At 43.0% G+C, this 18601-nt stretch overlaps 1 protein-coding gene across 1 annotated transcript in view; it reads left to right on the forward strand.

The window, feature by feature from the left end:
- GPC3 (glypican 3) overlaps positions 1-18601 on the forward strand; it is a 397932-nt gene that overhangs the window by 100948 nt on the left and 278383 nt on the right. The gene's annotated exons all lie outside the window — the stretch shown is intronic.

The following is an 18601-nucleotide window of genomic DNA, read 5'->3' on the forward strand; positions in this document are numbered from 1 at the left end:
CTGGATGGAAGAGGGCAAACCAGAGGCGGAGTTGAAACATTTTTGACTGTCAGAGCTATTAATAACTGGGAACAAGCATGGTCCTGCCATGAGTAGAAGAGAAGTCGGTTGATGCGGTAAGGGCTGTGAGTCAGTCACTACAGGAGGGAAAACGATGACTTCGGTCATCTTGGGTTTGTGATAGGGCTCACCCACCTATGGGGAGATGTCCAAGAGGAGTCAGAAATACAGACCTAGAGCTTCGGAGACATGTGGAGACTTACAGAGAAATCCAGAAGTTACCTACATAAATCATCACAATCGAAGTCATGAAGTCGGAAGATTTGTCGAAGAGTTCTGAGAAAAGGGTGCAGCAGAGGAACATTCAAAGAATCCGAGTATGCTTGAGTACCAGAGGATGTTAGGGTGGAAAGCAGAGCTTGAAGAAGGAACAGTGTAAAATACTACAGAGAGGTAGGAAAGGATGGAGTGGCCGTCATGTTTAGCAACTCTGAGGTCATTGGTGACATTTGAGGCCCAAATTTCATGAACGTGATAGGTATGAAGGCTACATTAATAGGAGTTGAGGAAGTCAGTGTTGATTCCTCTTTTAATATATTTAGGAGGGGAGGGGTGGGCTGGGGAGGGAGGTCTGGTAGTTTGAGACCGGAGGGAAGGAGCAGAGATTAGGTGATGCAACAAATCATGCGGATATCTTCAGTTTTATCAAGTAAGGAGAAATGTGATTTGCTAAGAGTGTAGAGGGCAGGAGTGGGTTTCGGAGGTGAAAAATTGGGAAAGCATGGAAAATGGGAAAGGTTGGAATTGGCCATCCTCAGAAATGGCAGGTACTCAGCAAGATATGAATAAACGTCCGAGATGTAGTTAAACACCAACCAGGGCTCAGCTATATTGTGAGTTTATACCATCAAAGTGGCAAAATTTCAAGTGTTACTGGAGAAATTCCTGAAATTGGGGATGGGAGCAGAGAAACAGTAAATGATTCGGGGCTTGGCAAATTGAGGAGAGAGAGTTACATGGTGAGGACTCTTAGGGGTTACCAAGAGCACAGGATATCTGGAAGAAGAAAAGTGATGACTTAAATCATACATTTTTCTACCATTCATTTCCTTTGAAACAAATGAACTCAATTGTCCTTCCAAATGTGGCTGGGGGGGCGGGAAGAGGGATTCCCTCCACCACCCTTAACTTACTGCTGTTAGAGCGATGACTGGTACATCATCACTAAAAAATCAGAGTCGAACGTCCATGTGTGTGAACTCATTGAAGCCATATGCAACATAAAGTAGTGATTTCTGTAGTTGCTCGGGACTCCTAGAACCCCTGCAAAAAGTCACTCTCCTTCCCTGCCCTTTGGAAAGTTCATGTTACTATTCTGTGCTCATGATTAAAACAGGCTGTGCCATTCAAGCTTGAAATGTATTTGTGTTGCCGTGGTTCGTGTCAATATTCTTTCCCATCATGCTTACAGTTGCATGTGTTCACTGAACCCCAACAGGTGTGACTTTAATGTAGAACCTAAAGAAAGATGCGGGGAAACATCTGCTAGCCTTGGATTCTTTGTGCACTTTGAATGAAGTTATAATTGTGACATTTCCTGTTACGTACCAGGGTTGATTTTGTGAGGCATTCCTTCCAGAACTCATTAGTTCTTGCTAGGCACCATGCATCTGATCTCAGATGATTATTCTTGAGAGCGACACAAAAAGCTATTAAATCCAGCTTCTATTTTCTGAGATGGAGAGTACTGTCATGTTTGCCTCCAGAGAAACCCAGTTTCCTACCGTTACATTTCTTCCTCGAGTTTTCAGCGTGCGGAAGAAAAGGATGGGGACAGGGACAAAGAAATGTGGGTGGTGCTGAATACGGGATAGAGCTTGAGCTCAGTGAAAGTACCTAGGGAAATCAGGCCTAATCTCATCTCCGTTTCCCTCGGGATCTGTGATAGCTGTTTCTGGAGGCTTTTTAGGTTTCTTAGAACTTCTCCGTGTGTGTTATTAAACCTTGTCTGTTCCCTTATAGTTATTAGCTGTAAAACCCTTTACAAAACCTCAAAAGGGTTTCTGGGCTTAAGTAGATACAGATGGGGAGTTGGTGGGGGGGGGCATATAGCTGTGTTCTGCTTGGCAGCAGGCCCGAGAGAAAACCCGAGTGAAAGAATCGGTGTTGGCAGCAGAGGAGAGAAGGGAGGAGGTCAGCACCTAGGCCCCACTGAAAAGAAAGCGAAGGTCAATTTGGGCCAGAAAGGGCCCAGGAGAGGGTGCCCTGTTTGAATGGCAGCTTCTTAGGAGGTCTTCCTTTCCTCTGGCTGGAAGTCATCTTCCCTTGCTTTAGACTTGACTTGTGTCTCTGTAAAGGGGCCTGTGTTTTAGCATCTTGTATACGTTGTTCTGTTGTTCCGTTGTTATCTTGTAATTTAGAAGCCACTTGTAAACTTGCCTTACCTTTCTGTTTAGAGCCCATGCTCCTTGGGGGCAGGTACGGTGACTAGCTCTTCCTCTGTCCCACAGCCTCTGTTCCAGCACCTTGCCCATAGGGACGACGTATGAAATTTTGACTGAATGAACAAGTATGTAGGTTATGGTCTGCCCTTTCTCCCACTGCTTCCACAAGTGCTTTTGGATCACTACGGTTATAGGAATAGAGGGGAGTTTTGAGAAGGTAGCCTGCCCTCCAGGAGCTGCCTATGTAGGAAGACCAGACACCATGGGCCCCGTTTGATTCTACATTAGTGGCAACTTGTTGGTGGGTCTTTCTCATTTCCCAGTTGCAATTGTAGCTAATATTCTCTTTGCTCTGAAAACCATGATCCATTCTCCCCTGGCCATTTATTTTCTGGGCCCAATAAGCCAATAATTTAATATCTGATTCAGCGAAGACTCATGGCTAGATCTGTCAGTGACAGTGACACACTCCTTTGTGGGAGCTACTCGGGCATTTCAAGCTATAAGAGGATCTTAGAGTCCGTGCTCTTATTCAGGCACTAAATGCCTAGCCTGAGAGCCTGAGAGAGAGAAAGAGAGAGAGCGAGAGCACGAGTGATTGGTTCTTTCCCGGAGGGCCACATCCATCTCTTATCTCCCCCTTTCCTTTTCCGGTTCCGGTGGGTGACTGGACTGGTTTGGGGGCCGTAGCTTGATCTCCAAAGAACAACAGAAGGTCTTTGAAAATGACCGTAGTTTTTTGTTGTTGTTGTTGTTTGTTTTAATCACAGGTTAGCTGGGATTTTTTTTTTTTTCCGACCAGGGAAATTCTATTCCCTATATTTGCTAAGAACATTATGAATGAGTTACCCATGTTACTGTAGGTTAAGATAATCTAGAAATGTATTTGGAAAATCTATTTCAATTACCTTCTGGGTGCTTTTAGTGAAAATAATAAATTTCAAAGAATTAGGAGAGTCATAAAAATAAGTGTTATAAGGGGAGCGTGTCTCATTTTTCACCTTCAAAATTAAATATGCACTGTGGAATTACACACTGCCGGGGTCACCGCATTGCTTGTGGGCATTAATAGCTGCCATAGGTAACTTCTGAAGGAGGTAAAGGGGACCATTTCCCATAACACAGAGATTAAAGCATGCAATTTACCGAAAATCCAAATAAATAGCGACCTCATGCTCAATTGTACACTAAAAGGGATACTGCTTGGTATGTACAATTTGCATATGGGTACCCTGTTGAAACTTGCATTTGCATACATATCTAAGGTATCGATTGTGGTTAATGGAACATGAGGTCATTTCTCTGTCGTTTCCCTCAATTTAAGTATCATTTTCTTTCCGTATTGCTCACATAGAGGAAGGCAGGAAAATCGCCTCAGATGATTGTGTCTGGAAATGCTACATCCATAGGTCTATTTTTCCTTCCACTTTTCCTATTTAAATTGTCTATACACCTTAGTAATCTCAGCAGCTGGCTGCAGCTTAAACCTCGAAATCTGCAGCACCAGTAACAGTTACGCCAGGGAGCTCTGTAAGTGGCTCTGAATTACCCTCTGACATTCCCCGTAGCATTGTCTACAGAAAGAAATCCAGGGAGGCCCCGAGGCCCCGGCCCATGTGAAGTGGCTTGGTTGAGCTTGTTGGGATACAATCAGTGAATTGCTTGGCCCTCCTAATTATGCTGAAGATTTACTGCCAAAATGGCACCAGGGCTTAATTAGATGTGGGCTTCAGAATTTTTAACTATTATCCTGGTTACTTACCAATTACCACACAGAAGAAAAGACGAAAAAGGCACTCCATGTTGTTGAGACAACAGAATCAACTGATTTACACCTGCAAGCAAACTTTACATAGACTGCTGTCGCAGCAACTGAAATCCGAATGGATTTAACCTTCTATGAGTGCATTTTCCTGTGTGAAAGGCTTCGCGCCTTTCCCCGCCCTCCTGTTTGGCTCAATAAGAGCATACACAGCTCATTACAGAGTAGGGACCCCATGGAGAGGATTGCTTGTGACTTTCCAATATGAAATGACAATATTTATACGCATCTTTTTTGGTGAAAAGTTGCAAAAGTAATTTATTTCGCAAAAGACCATCTGCAGCAGTGTAACCTTAATTACATTGTTTTGTCGGCTTATATGTAAAAAAAAAAGAATGACTCTTACTGCTTCTCAATACCCAGATCACGCAGTGTAATGTTATCCGTTTTATTTTTATTGTTATTTTTTATGTATTTATTTTTTCTTAGGGGGAGAGAGAGAGAGAGAGAGAAAGAGACGGGGTATGGGAGAGGGTGGGAGGGCCAAGGAAAGAGAGAATCTTAAGCAGGCTCCACACGGGGTTCATTCTCACGACCCTGAGATCATGACCTGAGCTGAAACCAAAAGTTGGATGGAGGTATCACCAAGAGAGTCATCCAGGGGTCCCTGGTCCCCGTTTTAGAAGTTACACTTCTCATGATAGGTTTGAATTTTTAACTTACAGAGGGGGAGAAAAACATTAATTTTAGAATATCTTCTTTGGGGGGGTATAGGATGTAAATGAAAAGGTATCCCACAGATAACTGTAATTGAATTTTATTGAAGGAAGAGAACTTGTAAATACGGCAATAGCTGGACATATTAAATTAAAAAAAAAAACAACAGAAAGCAATATCCCATTTAATGTACCAGTGTTTAAGAGGAAGTTTATTGTGCACACATCACACTTGGAATTCAAGAACGGGGACATGCTTTTTCCCACCAGCAACCTAATCTGTATAAAGCACCAGGTATATTTCCCTAAGCCATTGAAATGCAAGGGACTTGGAGAATGAAAGAAGATCCAAAATTAACACTAGTTATTTCCGTTTCATTCACAGTTTGAGAGTTGTGTTTCACACTCTTCTTTGAATAAGATATTTCCTTGCTCCATGAATACAAATTTTCAACGACAACAAAAAGTCAGATCACATGTTGGTAAATTTTAACACATTTCCCCCAGAAATTTTCACCGAAACTTCAGAAGCGCACTCCCAAGAAAAAAATATTTTCAAATTGGGCAAGGTAGCCAATCTGTCAGTTAGACTTGGGTTTAGGGTAGACAAGGCTGCCGGAGATGTGAGTAGTGCCTGTTCACAGAGATTAGGGACGGGGCTGAGGAGCGATCGGGACCAGGTGGCCCTGGGAGGCGATGCAGTTGCAGCTGTCTGTACCTACCCCCTGGCATGAGATGCCAACAGCTGGAGAACAAATTTGGCATAAATTCCCAGGAGCTACTGTCAGTTAATGTGAGCCTTCCAGGAACACATACCAAATAATAGCCTACTTCCCTAATTCTATTATGGGAAATTTCTTCAGAGTCAATCCCTGTGAAACGGGATCAGGAACGGCATTGGCCCAAACCGTGAAGTGAGTGCAATTCGGGTTTCATGCCCTTGAACCTTTTCCTCATCTTTCTTCCGTTCTCCTTCCCCCTCCCAAGGTGCTGATGCTGTGAAAGTGCTACCCCAACTGTCCTTACACCTCCCCGCCCCCAACACTACTACCCTGCCGCACCCTTTGGAGAGAATACCCTGTGATTGAGGGTTTGGATCTATTGCCCCCCACCACCACCGTCCTCTCCCTCTGGGTAAAGTTAGCTGGGTATTCCTGTTCTTCCAGATGCTGTCTGTGTGAAGGGATATGTGTCAGTAATCAGAGAGGCTTAATCTGTTTTCCTTCTTAGGAATGTTTCCATGTTAACTAGGGGTGCGTGTGCACATGCACACAGGTGTGCAAGCACACATGTGCATGGTGAGGCTGGTGGGGTTTGCGCAGTTCCCTTAATACAAAGGGATGATACATACATGATGGCGTTTATTCACTGGGGGGCCTCCTTAGCACTCCTCAAACCCCATCACTTGGGTGACCCCCTTCACTGTCTGAATAGGAGATGTTTGCATCCATTTATTCCCTGCTTGCCAGAAATGCAATTTTAAGATTGTTCCTGTTGCCCAGTGGAGCCAAGAAGAACCTTTCAAGATTAGCAAAATATTCATTCTGATCTAGAGAGAGATGGCATCCTTCTTCAAAATCCTTCTCTTACTATGCTTAAAGAAAAAATGTATTTTTTTCCCTTAAAGCATTGGTCAGAGTATTGAGACCCAGATTTATGACTATTCTATTGACAAGGGGTTATTGTACAGATGTTTTATTTGCTGTTTCTAGGGGCTTATCAAAAATAATTGACTAGCTGTCATTTTCTACATGAGACCAATTACTATTGACCCAGCTTTGCTTATTGTTTTCATTAGTGTCTAATAAAAAATGAAAATGTTACGGAATGTTCTTCAAATTGACATGAGAAAAGCAGAGCTAAGAAGTGAGTGGGTATCTCTTGTGCTTTCCTAGTGTTGCTAAGCAGAGCCCATGTTTGGTGCCAAGAGCTGTGTGAACAAAAGCATCTCCAGTATGCAAAAAGCAGATCCACCAAAGCCATGTTTTGGGGGGTGGGGGGGGGTATGGGGAGAGGCAGTAGGCTGCAGGATGCACCTTCTAGAGTTGTGGAAAGCCCTGACCATATGTGAAAGCCAAGGAGGCGGTAGGATTGCTTCTGTCTCTTCTGTGATTAATATAATCAGGGTTTTTTTAAAAGTAAAGAAGGAAGTGAGACTGGTGTGATTTATGACTTGGCACTTTATAAAGGCGAGGGTTGCCTGTTTTACCTTTGTCATATGGTCTGTTGGTTGGACATTACATGTTGATGCGTCTTTGCGCTGTCATTTAGGAATGACTGTGTTTCTACCATGGGAGGAGCCTGGTAGATGACATTTGGCAATTGCTGATGAGACAGAAAGACACATGTGTGACTTATTAAATCAGTGACTTATTAAATCACCCCTTCAAGGGTAGGGTGGAAAGTAAAACCCCTTGGTTACAGAGTGGCCCCCCAAAATCCTTCTTTCCTAAAAGACCAAGATTATAGCCAATAAAGAGGAAATGCAAGATTCTATTTACATACAAATATAATTTATGGCTTTGGTTTAAGGAACTGAAAACTGTTTTTGTATGAATTGGGGCTCTTCCTCTTCAGTTTCTTTAAGCCTCTCCAAATGTATTTAGTATCATCTGTGACCCAGTGGCCCTTCAAACTGGTACAGAAGACATAACCAAACTTCTGCCAGTTGAAACTTGGGGTTGCTAATTTGGCAGAACCGAGAACTCAGAGTTGAAACTACATGGTCACCAGTCCAGTCTGAGCTCTTATGGGCCAAATTTCAGATATGCCTAACCAAGTAGGTTGGTCTCATTCTTGTCCTTTAAATTAAACAACCACGGTCACAGCTCCTTTGTTTTTGAGAGCCCAGAGGCCCTGTGTTACCCCAAGTAACCAGACTGGATGCAGATTAGTCATTTACTGGGATGAGATTATCTAGAACTAAAATTTTAAGCCTCTGCAGTTTTGGGCCTATACAAATAAAGCCTCCTCCCAACTGGGTTACAATGAATATTCCAATCAACTTTTAAAAAGAAGACACGCCATGTGTGCTGGAATACGAAGCTGAAGATGCTGTCAATGTCAATTCCATAGGACTGTCTATAATTAACTTCGTAGTTAACAGCAAATCTATTGTCAGACCGACTTGAGTTAGAATCCTGGTTCTAGCCTTTTCTAGCTAATGAAGTCTAGACTAGTCCATCTTTCTCGGGCCTGGTTTCTTCATTTTGAGAATGGGGATAGTGACACAACCTTCCTTGTAGGAATGTTGTCTGGATGAAGGAAGATAATGTGTGCAAAGCTTGGCACGTAGTAAGCACTCATTCAGTGCTAGCTGTTAGCACGATTTTTAACTGTCATGGTAGTTTCTCACAGCTCTCTGAGTGCTGCTTATTTGCTGGCCTCCCTCATTAGGCTGTGAATACTTTCGAGAGAGGACCACGTCTGCCTGACTCTCCTTTATATTCCCAGCACGTAGCCTAGTGAGTGTTACAAAGTAAGCGCTCTGAGCCTCAGTTTCAAAATCTGGAAGAAAGGGAGCTAATAATGGCACTTACCCTCATAGGGTCCAATGATGTAATGCCAGTAGTGCTTTGCAAACTCAAGTCGTGACAGAGACGTCTATGGTAGGCGGGGAGCGTGTCTGTAAATCTCTCCTGAAATTTTCACTTTGTCAGGACCCTGAAACCTGCACAGACGTGCGCTGTCTCCAGCCCCAGACCTTGTTTGCCAGCGTCATTCATGGCCACCCGAAGCAGCCGGAGATGCATTCCCCTTCGTCTCCTCCCTCACTGCCCCCGACTGGGCCCTGAGGTCCCTGGCAGAGCACAATCCCTCCACAATAGGTTTCTTTCACCTCGGTGCACACCTGGGCCTCCCCAGGGGCTTCCCAGGAGACTCCGAGCCAGGGAATTTCGGTCTGGAATTGCCACTCCAGAAACGCCCCCCTCAGGCCCCATGAGCTCTGCCTTCAGAAATCCTCTCCAGGAAGGCTGGCCAGGGAGAGCAGAAGAAGGCCTGAATTGTCACAGAGCATCCCGGGAATGAAGCCTTGGACCGGAAGGAAGATGAGGGCTTCTAAGCATGGTTCCATGGTTAATACATTTGGGAAATGGTGGGTGAAACAGAGCTGTAATTCACTAAGGTATGATTCTAATCTCCAAGAGATATAGTACATAGGGTTTACTAAAGTTACTAGCCCAAAAGACTTATTTTCCAGGGAGTAGTTAAATAGGACAAAATATTACATGGAATTTGCTTTTGGAAATATCCCCCTCCCCAATGAGACTCATTTTGGTTTCCATAGTCCAGAATTAAGATACCGACTGAAACCTTTAGTTTTACATCCCTCAGAGAGGAACCTGGTCCCAACCGAAAAGCAGGATGAAAAATGGCAGTAGCGCACAGTGGAACTGGAGTGGCTGAATGCAGGAGCGCGGCGATTCATCGGGAATGAGCCTGGACCTGGACTGCTACAGGAGCAGGGGGTGGGAGGGGCGTGCGCGAGGGCGAGAGAGCATGCGCCATCAGCCCCTCCGAGTATGGTAGATGCCAGGCTGACTGGGTGCACGCGGGGGCTGTAATGCAGGGTACTATTTGCCAACTGGTACTTTTTTTCTAATTGGTCCACTCAGAAAGGGTTCGTTTTGCAATCCCTCCATCCTTTTTCCAGCTGGATGGCCCAGAGGGGGTGCTTTTTTTGTGTGCCAGAAGGGACCCTTTTCCTACTTTGCACAGAGGCACACTATGTGCTACGCAGTCGTCCTAAGGGTAATGATAAGAGGTGGTGTGAAGGCAAGGGTGTCTATCTGGTGTTCGATGGGACGGCTGCCGGAAGCCATTAGTGATTGTTGGGAATTTTCTCTGGGTAACGGCAGCGCGCTCTGTCAGCAGTCCGCTTTCCTAAATTGTCCGTTGTTCTACTTATTAGCCTCTATACATACGCCCTGCTCTCTGTACCCAGATATCTATTTATCTCGATAATGATATGATCTCCCATCTACCATACCATCTAAGAATACCGTCTGGCAGACTAAAATATCTCCCCAGCTCTGCTAACCCATTCTTACAATAAGACTAGCTCCCCTTCCCCCTTTTTATCCCTTTATCTATAAGTACTTTTTAAAACAAGGGCTGACAGCTTTATTGTTCAGGAATGATTGCCAAAAGGCTTAGTGGACTGTACTTGCCAGTAAAAGGTTATTTGCTGACTTGGGATATGGGTTCCTTTGCTGTAGTGTGTCATTCCAATTATGCTGTTGTGTTTTGAGTCTCTAGTGTGTGCCTGGTGCTGTTCTAGGTGAGGACACAGGGAACCTGGAGGTGGCTCATTCCTACAGTGGTGGTTTATTCCCCATTTGTCGTGATGCATTCGTGGCTATCATCTGGGCCTTCTAAGTAATCCAGGCTGCTCCTCTCATCTTAAAGATGAGGAAGCTGGCCCAGAAGGAAGACAGGAGTTCCCCGAGATCACACTGTGGGCTGGTGGTGAGGACAAAATAGAACCCGACTTCCCCTCACCCCATGGCCAGGACTCTTGAACTCATAGCTTTGGAGGCTGAATTCCTAGGGTGAAAGGGGAGATTGCATTCATATTTGAGTGTTTTCTGACATGTAAAATTTATGTAGATAGGCCTGCCTAGCAGGAGCCAAAGAATGATAATTTAAAAATAGTTCTGTAAACTTCATATCCCAGTTAATTAAACAAACTTTTATTGATCTAAGAGAAACTGGTTAATCAAGTTCATGATTCATTCATAATCAATTTAACTCGATATGAAAATATTTGTGGTACAAGCAAGAGATGGGAGGAAAAAGGAGCCAGAGAACCAGAAGAGTAGGACAGGAGAAGGGGATTTAGGGAAGGAAGTGTGACAAGCGTAGTGGAGAGGGATAGATAAGGATGGCTGAGGGCAATCTAAACATAAACATGACACAGTAGATCATTAAATTACCCATTACTCCATGCTGTGTATTGCTGTATATCTTTCTTTCCTGAGTTCAAAGCATTTCACCAATGTTATCATACTCACCATCACAGTATTCCTTTGAAGCACAAGGTAATTATGGATTCCCTAAAGCACACATGAGTTAGGTGACCTGGCCCAAAGCGATTGAGCCTAAAAGTATTGCCAAGCTGTGAGGCAGTAGACCTCACTCATTTAAATAATGTGTGCTTGTTCGTGTTAGTCTTCACTAACTCGTCTGACAGTCCCATCGTTCTTGAGTTTTCGTTTTGTGCCCTATGAAGTTAGCACATTAATAGAAAAATTTTAACTGTATGGAAAACACGAAAAAAGAACTTAAAACCCATACCACCATCCTGTTATCCGAGGAAGATCGCTATTAACATTTTAGTGTGTGTTCTTCTGTTTTAATGCATTGTAATAGCTTTCCAGCACTAGAAAACAGCCGTATTGTTGCAGGAAGTGTGGAAAATTCACAGAAATGTTAAAAAGAGCAGTAAAATCACCTCTTAGCACAAGACCCAGTGATAATTCCTATTAGCATTCTGGTATATTTCCTTTTACCCCATTTCCCCCCCATACACTCACAAAGAAACATACACCATTTTACCCGAATGTGATTATGCCGCATATACAGTTTGATACTCGCTATTTTCACTTCCTATTCCATTATGAATAGTCTACCATGTTTTCAAGTGGTCTTGAAAACATTATTTCTAATGGTTGCCTAGAATTCACTTGTGTGGCTGTACCATAATTTATTATGGATGCACTAAAGTTTATTTACCATTTCCACTGACAACGTCTTGAGACTACCCAGCTCACCCTACTTCTTGTCACTGCATTTAATCTCTTTGCATCTTTGCCAGTTTTCTAGGAGAATGATGGAATCTCATTTGTTTTAACTTTTCATTTCTTTGATTACTAATGGGGTTGAACTTTTCGAAAAGCGGCTCGGTTTTTGACATGTGGCTTTCAACGCCTACTGAACGCACAACTTCTAGTCAAAACCACATATACATGTTGAGGGCTCATGGCTCCAGTTGTGACAGAACAAAGATTGCCTTGCTAATATGTTTTATATAGCGCTGGGCTCGGTGCCACAGCCGCTAAATAAATCATAAACTCCCTGACAACCGGGCCCATGTCTTAATCAGTTCTGCCTCTCCCATAGCCCCCAGCCGAATGCCTGACACAGAGGAAGCCTTAATAAATGTTTGTTAAATGGCTATGGAGGTGGAGCTTTTGTGAGGGTCAATATAAAGTTACTAAAATAGTTTCTGAATCTTGACATGGGAAAAAAGAATCCCCGGAGTTAAAATTTAGAAACCATTGTTTAGGACTCAACCGATCACCTCATTACAAGGAAGAATGGAGAAACTGATCCCTTCATACAAGGGAACTTGTTTTTATCCCCCCCCCCCCGCCGAAAAGACCCTTTTTGCAGTCATGATATCACATCAGTTTGCACAGCAGCACCAGGATAGAGGAGAGCCTGAAGGAAGGCAAGTAGAGAGATACCTGGCTGGTTCAGTCAGTAGAGTGTGTGACTTTTGATCTCGGGGTTGTGAGTTCGAGCCCCGTGTTGGGCATAGAGATGACTTGGAAAAATATAAAATCTTTTAAAAAAAAAAAAAAGCAAGGCAAGGTGAAAGGGCCAATTGACTGCAAGAGAAAATGAATGGATAAGAAGAAAGAGGAAGAATGGGAAGAAGAAAGGTGGTGTCTGGAGTGATTTCCCTGCTCTTCCCTGCTTGGTGGAATGTTATGGGGCATCAAGGCCACAAAGATGTGTGGTGATTGTTCATTTTTCTGTGAAGGAAAATGGGGCTCAAAGAGGGGAGCTGACTTGGCCAACGTGATACATCTTACATAAGAGCAGAGCTAGGTCTGGAATGAGGGTCTTTTTCTATGAGACCCTCCTTGACTACCATCCTACTGCCAACCCCAGGCCCCATATCAGTCCACTCGAGCAGCGTGGGCCTCCCCAGCCTGCTTGCCTGACGAGCAACTTTGTACTTTAGACGTTTCTCTTGTCCTGCACATCTTACACAATGCTACTATCGCGTTTTTCAGTCTCTCCAGCAGAGTGTGAGCTCTTCGAGGACAGGGACCGAGTCCTCCCCTCTGCAAGCCCAGTATCTAGCATGATGCTTGATGCATCTAGATGCTCAGTGTTGGTTCATGAAGGCTATCGTGTTGATTACCAAAGCTGTGCTGTTAGGTTTTGGCATTCAGACCCTATGCATCTAGAAATCTTTCTGGTCCTGTGCATTTTTCAGGCACCAAATCACTCCTGGTAATTTCTGCTAGTTGCTAGGCTTTGGCTATAAGTAAGGCTGCATTTGGAAAGGGGAAGAATGATTATTGCAGAGAAGTGACAACAGGCTAGGCAAGGACACTATAAAGGAAACAGAGGAGATGCGGGGAAACCAAGGAGGTGAGAGAGGAAGGTAATACTGGGTAGAAGGAAATGATCCTCAGTAGAGTATCACACCCATTTCGCTGATGAGAGAAACACGAGATGTTACCTGACTTGCATCAGATGTTACCTGACTTGTGAGATGTTACCCAGAGTCACACAGCGCTGAGGCGGTAGAGCTGAGATCCAAATTTTGGTCTGATTTCAAAACCTCGCCTTTTCTGTGGGTTTTCCATGTGCTCTGTGCTGCCTGTCACTGGCCAGCAGTCGGAGGTCACTGGCACTGAAAAGAATAAAACAGAAGAGTGCTTTTCTTTTCAGAATTTAAAAGATTACGTGTCACTTTCCCCCAATGTTAATGATATGCCAAGTACCTTCTTCTTTTGAGCCTTTCCCCTAAATTTCCATGATCATTTTAGCCCTTTGGATTTGCTTATCTATGTAACATAAATTTTATTAATGAAAGACAGTAGCAGTATTGGAAAGCACCAAAACTATACATACATTATCTTACCTGCTTGTCGAAGGGACAAAATGCCAGTCTCTGTGCCATTACTGGAAATCTTACCTCCCACACTTGTTGCTCCTCCCTTGGCTTGCCTAACTTCCCACCAGCTCCACGATCCCCATCTCAGCATGCTGCTCATCTCTTGACTGGCAAAATTCCCATTATTTTAGACTCTCACAACCAATCGGTGCTTAATATGAAGTGATCAGTTGCTTGCCAGGATTTTGAAAAGTTTAAGTTGTATCTATTGCCTCAACAACAAGGAAATCTTGCCTGGATCTCCAAAGAATTTCATTTTAGCTGTGTGTTCTCAAACAAAAAGTTAATATCCATAGCAGCTGATTGTACCTAGCTGGTTAAACAGTGCTCCAGACTCAATAAATTTTCTAATTATTCCCGTCCTCCTTTCTGGAGGCAGCCTGGCACCAGCTTTAAGGGAAGGCAGGAAGACGGGTCTGTCTCACCCCTCCACCCCTCAAAGGCCTTATTAAATTTCAAATTCCATCTGTTCCCAAGAAGAACTCAAACTGAATAAAATATTGGGTCGTTTTGGTTTCATATCTTGACTTGGTTTTGCCTTAATGAATTTTTATCATCATTCTGCAAGAATCTAAAGCTTTCTTAGCAAAATTGGAGAAGTATCATTAGATGACTGTATTGTGAGATCTTCAACCTGGAAGGGACGTAAATAAACCATTTAGCTCATCCCGCTGCTTGGGTATCTCAACACCTAAATCAAATGTGAGTGATGGTTTTTCATCCCATTTGAAAAGATTTCTAAAGATAGATTTTTTTGCGCATCTTTTTTTCCTTTCTCCAGCTGTCTGTTCCAGTGTTTAAGTCTAAGTTCTCTCTCATGGTCAAGAAGTTATCCCTAACGTTTGAATTTTCTTCTAGCTATGCTTTTAGGGCCAATTGATATGAGCAATTTAGAAATCTTAGGGAGATACATGACACTGAAATTCACTGAAAAGTACTTGGAGTTGGATTACAGTAGAAACAATGAAGAATCACGCCAGTCCCCAGGGATGTAAGCAGAAAAGGAACCAGTATAGTTGATCTCATCATGGATTTGCATGTAAATAAGGATGAAGCAGGGCATGGGAAGAGGAAAACAACAGGAAGGGAAAGGGGAATTTGGATTAATGTCATTGGAAATGAATCAGCAGAGGAGAAAGATTTTAGGGTAATAGTGTGAAATAATTGGAAGAGATAAGGCTCACTTCAGAGAGAGTGGCAAGATTTAAGGACATAGATTTTCAATTGAGAGAGCAAGATTGATTGTACAAAACCCACACAATCACCCCTATAACTAGTGCTCTTGGAAGCCGGGAAGGGAAGTAGATAGACGAAGATATTAACTGGTGTACCAGGAGGGTGGGGGAGTGGTGCAGTATCTCAAAAGCTCAGTAATCCTCTGATTTTGAGGCACAAATGAAGACATACTCCTTCATACTTTAATCAGAGTGCTGTGCATTATGGGATTTTATTTAGCAAGGACCTTTGTAAGGCACTGGCAAAATTAGAAGTCACATTTGAGAAGTATCTCTTTTTTGAACAGGTATTCACGTGGGCCAGAGTAAAGGTCTTTCTTGAGGACAGCTGAATACACACGAGGGGTAGAATCTTCCAGAGTGGACTTCTGGAATAGCTCGTTTCGACAAATGACAAGTTCATGTATACCCCTGAATGTCATGCCTAATCTGAGATTCTGCCAAAGGAAAGAAGGTGGATTAGGTAAAGACTGTTCTCACCTGAGGTACATTTTTGGACCCTGAACTGAGGAGTTGCCATGGGTGAAGAAGGGTGAACTCACCAAGCTCATACATGATCGTTGGGCTACTTATTAATTGGAACTTGCTTGATTCTGAGGTGACATTTCTTTGTACTAATGTTGGAAGTTTTTGACTGAGGCCAGAGGCTGTCGTGGTAAGGCTTGCTGAGTAAATATCATATCTCTCTTCTGTGGAGAATTATTAGCTATTGATCTCCAGCCCCCTCAGAAATTGGACAGTAGCCATCTCTTCTTGTTCTTCGGGATCCTTCCCAGGCTATGGAGGTTCTGATAATTGTGTGAAGTTCTGAACCTTCACTCTTCAAACCATTTTGCAAACCACTGTGGAGAAGCTAATGAGAATCCTGTGAATTTGCCAGATTGGAACAGTAAAATTTGAACTTTTTTTGGTCTTAAGCTGTAAGGAAGAGCCCAGCTAGGCTTTATTTAAAACAACAACCACGACAAACTGCATGAGTCAAACCCTGAACATGAACACAGGATGAAGAAGACTTTTTAATATCTTAGAGTTTAAATTTGTAGTCTCAGGGCTTCAAGGGAAGGTTTTTAAATTTCATCCATTGTAATATTTTGCATAATAAGCCAGACTAGAAATGAGAGAAATAGAGAATTAGGGAAATTCTGATCCCTGAACTACTGATTAAGTAATAATATATTTAAACCCAAGAGATGGCTGATTAAATATGACCACCCAGGCAGTTTCCCCAGAGTCATTGAGTTCTACGGAGGGATCAGCCAGGCTCTCTGCCCTCAAGGGACTTCTACTCTGGTAGGAAAGAGGAGACCCAGCCCAGTGATAATCCAAGGTGAAATATGTCAAATGTGGTAAAAGAGGTAAAGGCAAAGCCATAGACGTTTAGGAGTGGGGGAGACTAGAGTTGAGTGGGGGTAGGGAGATCAGGTGAAGACTGGACTAGAGGATCAGGTGACAGTTAAGTGGGTCCTGTCTCCAGCAAGGATCAGGCAGGCTGGGCACAGGAAATGAGATTTTTCTCTTACTTTTTTGCCAGATGGAAAAGATTTGAAAGTGGTTGAGGGGAGCTTACCCCCCACCCCAGAGAGAGAGAGAGAGAGAGAGAGAGAGAGAAAGGAAAAACAAGAGACCAGTGAAATAGAAGTGGTTGCCTCTTGAGCTAAATGTTGGTATTAAACTTTATTAGAAAGTTATGGTGAATTATGGACATGTTATTATTATGTGTTGACAGATAAGGACGGATGTTAAGTACAGTGATTGGGCAAAACACGTGCCTCTGTGGTCTCCATAAAATCTGTCTTTGAATCTTAGAGTTATTTCTAGAATTGCTCAGAAAGTTCTCAGAGCCATGCCAAACTGCAGTGAACTCATTAGTCTGTTGTCCAGCCTAGTTTATCTTGGTTAGGTGAGAATACATTTAAAAATATCTTCACGTTCCTTCAGCGATCTGTTCAAGTATTTAACAAGAAGTCTTCTTTATATTTCACTTAACTCACTTAAACTGTATTTCATCTTATTCTGTCTTCAGTGGTGATGGAGATCAGCCATGTGTATAATATCCTGGAAGACTTATTAAATGTTTTCCCCATTTTATCTAAGCTTAGGTACTTCCACTGTCATTACTTTTACTCACAAACTTCACTCCCCAACCTTTTGATGATCTTTTTCTTGAAACCTCTATATTCTATATATCTTTCCTTCCTCTCTCCTACTCCCCTCCCTCCCAAAGACATTTAGAAAGCATATCAGTCACTATGCTAAGCGTGGCCAATTACCAGTCCTCCCTGCCCTACAACACTGATATGTATTTTGCTGGTAATGGGACTCATAGCTCTCCTAGGGACTATATGCCATGAAGGAAGGGTGTGTCTTTGAATCTTACAATTTTAATGACTTTCATGAACAAATTCATCAGTGTCACTGGAAATGCTGGATTTCTTGTCTGTTTCCAATTGATTTCAGCTTCCTCTGGGAATGTGATCAGCATGGATATTCTTGCCATCTATCAGTGTGCATGCTTCAATGCTGCTTTTTGTTTGGTATGGCCACTTCAGTTGGTTTATGTGAAGATTGTGTATCTCCTGGTTCATCTTCCAGTCCATTACCCTTCTCCATCTGTGAGCTCTATGGGAGGAATGCTGTAGAATCTTTTAGGAAACAGGGTTATGATAGATTTTTTTTAAGGTAACAAATCCTTCCTTCTGTTTGTTCCTTGACCAGCCCCCCCTTGCCTCCAACCCCTTCTCTTACGCCCCCACCCCCAAGCAAGAATAGAATCTGTGGCCATGAAATATCAGTAGGCTCACTCATATTTGGGCTCAATTCTGAATTAATTTTGAATTCTTAGCTGCCACAAATGTTGCTGTACTAATCATTGACTACATCTCTTTCCACCTTTGTTCTTATCCATACCGACCGACCTTGTGTGAGAAATACAGAAACTATTTCCCTTCCCTTTTCCCATCAGTGCATGCATTTGAAATGACACCCCTTTCCTCCTTCATCGAAGTGGCAACATTGATTTTCTTTTGTTAATCTGTGCTTCTGTTTTCAGAAAAAAACAATCAGACCTACGTGCCTGCAAAAAGCTGTTCCTTTCATCTCTTCTGACTGCTAGTTTTAATACAAATTTCCTTTCGTATGGTCAACTTCTTTTGTACATTAATAGAAGCCGGCAGCAGAGAAATAAGCACAAAATATTCGTCCCGATTGTGACTTGTGGGCAACAAGTCAGGTACTTTGCGTTGCGTTTTTCTCTGTAAGTGCGCTAAACCCCGAGGATTAACTCATTGCAGTTTGGAAAGCAGTTCATTCTTATGTTTGAGCGTGACTGAAGAAAAATTTCCTGTTTGCAGACGCGTGCCTGTGCTAACTGTGGTTGTAAAAGATTGTTCTTTCAGATTTGAAAGCCTTGAGCTGGAGAACTGTCATGGAAAATAGGCAATGGAAAAGCCTCCGAAAATTGTTTCAATTTAAGCCAACTTGTTCCATTTATAAAACTGTTATATAGACAGTCAGATTTCTACTTTCAG

This window comes from Neovison vison, chromosome X (assembly GCF_020171115.1).
Source record: "Neovison vison isolate M4711 chromosome X, ASM_NN_V1, whole genome shotgun sequence".
Lineage (NCBI taxonomy): Eukaryota > Metazoa > Chordata > Mammalia > Carnivora > Mustelidae > Neogale > Neogale vison.